This window comes from Triturus cristatus, chromosome 5_1 (assembly GCF_964204655.1).
Source record: "Triturus cristatus chromosome 5_1, aTriCri1.1, whole genome shotgun sequence".
NCBI lineage: Eukaryota > Metazoa > Chordata > Amphibia > Caudata > Salamandridae > Triturus > Triturus cristatus.
In genome coordinates this window covers 692845420-692852007 of record NC_140587.1, presented here as the reverse complement: position 1 = coordinate 692852007, position 6588 = coordinate 692845420, and the positions used below count along the sequence as shown (strand labels likewise).

Genomic DNA, 6588 nt, shown 5'->3' with positions numbered 1-6588 from the left:
CTCACCGCAAAGACCCCAGCCCCCCCACATCGTGTGTATCAGCCCGGGCTGAGACAGCTTCCCGGGCACACACAGAGCTGCACCCGAGTACTTCACAGGTCTTCAGAAGACTATTTACTTATGCGAATGAGCTCATCGCACGTTTTTCTGTGTTGTTTTAACTCAGTCGAGATTGTTGTCTCGCGGAAATTGGTCGCATTATAGGTGGACTATCGCATGGTGCCGCCTTGTTGTGAATTCCACGTCGACACGGCGTGATATTCCCGCAATAGGCTGCGAGGTGAAAAGTTGCGTTAGCGAACTCAGGTGATGTTTAACACACGTTCTTGTGACTATCCCCCTGATTCTGAAGATGAGAATCCTGAACCACCTCTACTGCAACCTTGAGACCAGAGTATAGCAGTGGAGGGGAGACACCAATGGGAACACATTGCAACAAATTACTATTCAAGGTAAGTTTTAGGTGACAGTACAATCACTGAAGTTATGAAAGCAGAATCGATGCAGCAAAGTGAAGCAACCTTTAATGCCAGGCTATTACATATAGTGTTCATACTTTATACTGTATGGCAACCAAGTGGTAAGTAATGTACAAGCAAATCTTGATTATATCATCCAAAAACAAATGCCAAAATGACTACGCAGAATGCTATGTCCCTCACTGCCTTCTGCAGCTACATCATACATGGCTTGTCTCTACTTGTTCCCCAGCAGGAGTACAGCTACTGCTGTGTTGCAGGTCACATGCATCACTGGCAGAGACACTGCTAACAAACACTTGAGATGTCCTTAATATCTCAAGGAGCATCTCCAACACCACCTGCTATGTGTGCATTTTAAAGCACGTCAACTGCAGAGGTGATCTGGCCTAAGCCCCTTGCACTGTCCCCACTAAAGTGTCCCATTTCCACCTGCAGGGTTACTGTTCTCCTGGGATAGGGTGGAAGTGACATTGGCCAAACAACCAATGGAACAAGTCAACCCATCCATTCTAGCTGCAGGACTCCTGTTGCAACGCCTTTGATGGGTACGGTCATCTGCCATTTGCTGGCATAATTTCTCAATAGCAGTGGTGAGGCTGTCCATTTTACTGTTCATGGTTGCCAATTGTGCACCAATGTTGTCAAATCCAAATTACATGCATTGCTGCATGGTCTGCATCTTTTTGTTCATGAGTTTCATATGCTTCTGTTACAGATGCTGAATTTGGATCATGGACACCTCAAGGCCAACAAATAACTGTGCAGAGGCTTCAGGGTTTACAGCATAATGTTCCTCATGGCACCAACTGCGCACATGTCCTGGAACCCGCTGTCGTTGTTACCTCACACCCGGGTGCAGGATGGGAAAGTTAGACAGAGTGACATTATCAGTCTCCATTGCTGGTGCCTGTGGTGACAATGAGGCAGTGCTACATAGGGCTGGAGGTGTGCGTGGGTGACTTGCAAAGGAAATAGGTTCTTCAGCTGCCATGTTTGAGTCCTCCGCTCCCTCCACATTCGTGTCATCAGTATGTTCCTCAGGGAAATCTGTGTAAAATAATACAAATCTGTTTAATCACTGATGTAATGGAATATCAATGTTTAAGTTTTGAGAGCATTAGCCTAATAAATGTATTCAAGTAACTCCAATGCAGATGTTTTGACTACATGACCCATAATGCACTATTAAGGTATATTTTCAACTGAATTAAGAAACAACCATCTAATATATGCTACAGTTCTATGTGGACTTGGACATAGATTTAAGTTCTGAGATGTAACAGTAGTAAATTAGTCACACTTACTTTGGCAGAGATTCGCTATTAGGAAATTGAAAATCTTTAAGTTCGTACATCTAGCCCATAGTTGCGTACGCACAATTGGTATTTTCCCATCAGCTGTACTTTAACGCACTCATGCAGCACGTACTAACTGATCTTAGTTAAGACAAGAGTGCACATTTTGTGCCAAGATACAGTATGAAGTTACTGACTGTTGCTCACTCTGTTCCCTACACAGTAGAGGTGGGCGAGCTGACAAGTTAAAGGGGACAGCTGAGCCATGGATCTGGCTCAGATCTTAGAGCCCCTGCACGAGCCCAGTCCTGAACATTTTTGCTATGTAAATCATAGACCAAACATTGCATAAAATATGATAAAGTCTCTTCAAAATTCAAAAAAGTTTATTTCTTTAGCATGTGGAAGCTTTGACATTAATGTTCCATTATAGTGATTAATTGAGAAGTACTTTCTTAAAAGGTATACTTTTTAAATGTGAACCATTAGTTAACTAAGAGGCAAGGCAATTGTCATACAAACCCTGTATTGGCCCTGATTGTTATAGAGCAACTTTCGTTGTGCTAACGCTTTGTTTACCTTTCAGTCGTTTTCATGTAGCACAAACCTGAGTTGAAGGTATTGGAGCGTGTTACATAAGCACCTGTTACATTAAGCAACATCACCATTTATTGTTTATATGGATGAGGAAATTCTTCCGGAAGCGGAAGCGGCAGCCAAAATGGCCGCTTGGAGCAGAAGCTCCGTGCAGACCCCACACGCCATAGCCCAGAACTGCATCAAATGGCGTCTAACCCCGGCGAAAAACGAAGAATGAGTGATCAGAAAGTACACAGGAGCAGTGGAGCTGAGAAACGCTCCTTGAACTAAGCTGGTAACCACAATACCAGCTGCTACACGATCCGGGAGCCAGCTGATAAAATGGCGGCCGCCGACTGCGAGCTCGTCCCGGACCGGGCTGAGACTGGAAGCATCCGCGGCGCTGTGAACGTACGCTGCAACAGCATCGTGAGGCGGAGAACGCGGGGCCATCCGAGCCTGCAGCAGATCCTGCCTGCCGAGTCGCTCACCACTGGTGAGCCCGGGTTGCGCGAGCGCCTCGGCGCCGGCCTCTACTCTGCTGTGGTGCTTTACGACGAGCGCAGTGCGCGCTCCGAGGCCCTGCGCGAGGACAGCACCGTCAGCCTGGTTCTGCGTGCCCTACGCGGGGAGCACGGCGAGGGCACTGACGTCCGCCAGCTGCGAGGTGGGTACGAGAAGTTCCATTCTGAGTATCCAGAGTTCTGCGCAAAAACGAAAGCCCCCAGCGGCATTCCTTCTCCAGATATCCCCGAGCCCGTGGAGATTGGCTGCAGTTCCTGTGGCACACCTCTTCATGATCAGGGCGGCCCGGTTCAAATCCTTCCCTTTTTGTACCTTGGCAGCGCCCATCATGCTGCTCGAAGGGACATGCTCGATGCTTTGGGGATTACAGCTTTGTTGAATGTCTCTTCGGACTGTCCAAATCACTTTGAAGGGCACTTTCAGTAAAAAGGCATTCCAGTGGAGGACAACCACAAGTCTGACATCAGCTCTTGGTTCATGGAAGCCATAGAGTATATTGGTAAGTTTATGTTCATAAAAAGTTGTAGCTCCCTGCATTTATGGTTGGTTGGAGAGAAGGGTGGGAGATCATCGACAAGACCTTGATCTTAGCCCTCAACCGTCCTGGATCCTGCACAACCTTCAGGACATTTACCCTGTGAACTTTCCCTCGACCGCTGAGACCTTGCTACCTGACCGATGCCCGGTGGAGCTACCCCGATAGCTATAGGGGTGATGGACTGTGGATTCCCTCCTAAGCCGTCACCTACCCAGCCGGATATTGGGCAGACCTTCCTTCGTCTCTCCTGCAGTTATCTTCCCCCTTCCCCATACACCCTTCCCTCTTACCCCTATCCGACCTGGATCCTTCACACCCTTCTGGACATTTACCCTGTGACCATTTCCCTTGACCGCTGAGACCTTGCTACCTGACCGTTGCCCAGTGGAGCTACCCTGATAGCTATAGGGGAGATGGGCTGTGAATTCCCTCCTTGGCTGTCACCTACCCAGACGGACATTGGGCAGACCTTCCGTCGTCTCTCCTGCCGTTATCTCCCTCCTTCCACCTACACCCTTCCCCCTTACCCCTATCCGCCCTATTTATCCTTCCTCCATACTATTTAAATGTGTTTCGTATAACCGATTTAACCTGTAACTGTTTTTAACTGTGTAATAATGTGATTTCTAATGTAAAGCGCTCTGATACCCACGGGTCTAGCCAGCGCTTCTAGTAACTTCTAGTAACTGAGGTAACGTGTAACTGTTGTAATTTTGTAACTTCTGTGGAACCTTATGTAAAGCGCTCTGATACCTCTGGGTCTAGCCAGTGCTATATAAAACTCTCAAAATAAAATAAAAATAAAATAAGTGATTTGCCCAGTATCACAGGATGTTGTGCTGACACCAAGACTCAAACCTGGTTCCCCAGCACCAAATTCAACATCTGTGACCCTAACGCCACATTCGGGTCACAGGGAGGCAGTAAGACAGAAGCCACATGAAAGCTTGGCTTGCTGTAGGTTCCAGGTTCCAAAGGGACCTCAAACTGAGCCAGAGCCAGGCTTCAGGCTCGAGCCTGGCCCAGGCTTTCTGTGGCTCACCCGCCACCTCTACAAAGATTTATAATATGAGCTTTTGTGCCCAGTGAGACATTGACAGTATACTTGTGCTCTGATATTGCACATCGAACAGCAGTCGAAGTGCATTAAACTAAGTTTAGAACTGTGATCCTGAGTTCTATGGGGGCATGGGGTGGGATCAAAGGCGTGGCTGAAAAGGCCAATATATTCTGTAACTAATTTGTTAGTCTTTCACCTTGAAGTAACTGCTTATAAAATAACATACACAATAAATGAAAAATAAATGGAAGTTAAACTAATCAGTGAGAGATGCACGATTAAACTTTGTGAAACCTCTATTGTATAATCAGAGAGCGCAAAATGGAATTCTGGTTGGTGCAGTGGGGATACTGACGTGGGTTTTTTGTTTTATGAGGTCACATCTTGTGACGGAAAGCACTGTGAATATGTATGTCATTATTTTAAACTTGCATTACACACAGTATAAGATAGGCTAGCACAAAGTGACTAAAAAGATTTAAGTTTAAGATAAAAAAGGTGCTTCCAAATATAGATCTGAGCAATATCCAGACTGAACCTGCTGCAAACATTTTTATAACAGACCATTAAAAGCACACACTCCACACCTTATCAGGCCACCTTACAATACCTCTCAAAAAGAATACTCTTCCAGTGACTCCGTCAATTAAAGCCAAGACCGGCTCCCAAGGAGCCTTCATGATTGCAGATTAACCAAATGCATCAATTTACATTTCTTTCAGGTAGCAGACACCCTGGCAAGAAGACTTCTTGCATGTTCAACTGTCTGTCACTCACTCGACTTTACCTCAATGGAGATTCCCTCCTGTGAGAAGTTGGCCTGGCATATGCTGTTCCTAGTTATAGGGACACCTTGCACCAGTCCAATTCGACTCCTATTGATGATAGGTTTAAGACAACCTTTAAAGAAAGCTATCCTAGTGGTAGCTGTGGAGAGCAGCCTTCAGGCTAAGTCTTGAAGGAGTGTTAAGCTTATTGTTTTACCATAATAACCTCTTGAATAACCAAATGAAAGAGTAGCCCACACAGGTATATATATATATAAAATATATGTATTTATTCTAGACAGAATCCCACAGTCACTTTATGTGGCTAGTGGCAAAGTTACACTTCAAACAAGCATTTATAAACACAATAAATAGCACAGAAATCAATGGGCCCCAGGGGGGGACCAAACCATATACTAAAATAGTGGTATAAGAACCACGACAATTCTACAGGCAATGCCTAGGGCATTCAGGATCGCTGGCCCCTTCAGAATCCACCCACAGTTAAGAGGAAGGGGACCCACGGGAGGCGTGTGCAGTGCGAGAAGTTGCTATCGGGATCGCAATGTTAGCCTATGGAGAATGTCGCGGTTGAATAATTAAGGTTTAAGGACACTTCTAACAACAGTACAAAGTTAAGGCTTGAGACTTAAGGCTTTGGAGAGCCCACCACCACGGGAGTACCGAAGTACCACTGTTACCTGCCCCAGGGAAGCCGGGTGCATAGGTCGATTCTGGTGTCGGGTCGCGGGCTGATTTTCTATGGAAAAGTAGTCCAAACTGCTGCTAGCTGAAAGCGTCGTTGCAGTCGTGAAGATTAAAGTTGAAGAGAAGATAAAGGTGAACCTGAAAGCAGAGGGGACAGAGTCTGGGTCACAGCACAGTGACCAGGGAGCTCACAGGAAGGAGCTCGTGGATGTCGGGTGCTTCAGGTGTGGAAGGTACAGCTGGGCTCTGCAGTCACGGGCTCCGGGAGGCTTCAAGGAAGGCCAGCTTCTGGAGGGCGACTGTCCCACGTTGGCTGAGGGTCGCTGCGGTGTTAGTGTCCCGATTGGATCCACTAAGCATTGGCAACCGCAACCCACGCAAGATGAACAAAGCAGCTGCTGGTGCAGACCCACGAGGTCTGAGGGTGCTCTCCTTTGCAGGGAGCGTAGAGAAGGCCTGGAGCAACCAGGGGAACTCTTGAAAAGATAGGTTTTCCTCCGTCAGGGCCCACAAGTCAAGCGACAAGGGACCGCGGAGGGCAGCAAAATGGAGTGCGTAAAAGGGCTTCCACGGGCCACCGGAGTGGACTAGGGGGCTGAGCTTTGGCACGGATGCTGCTTGAAGGTTGGCTCAC

The 6588-nt window shown here is 47.1% G+C and overlaps 1 pseudogene; it reads left to right on the top strand.

Annotated features, from left to right (window-relative positions):
• Positions 1–2698: 2698 nt before the first annotated feature.
• LOC146831373 (dual specificity protein phosphatase 4-like) lies at positions 2699–5290 on the top strand (annotated as a pseudogene).
• The last annotated feature ends 1298 nt before the right edge of the window (positions 5291–6588 follow it).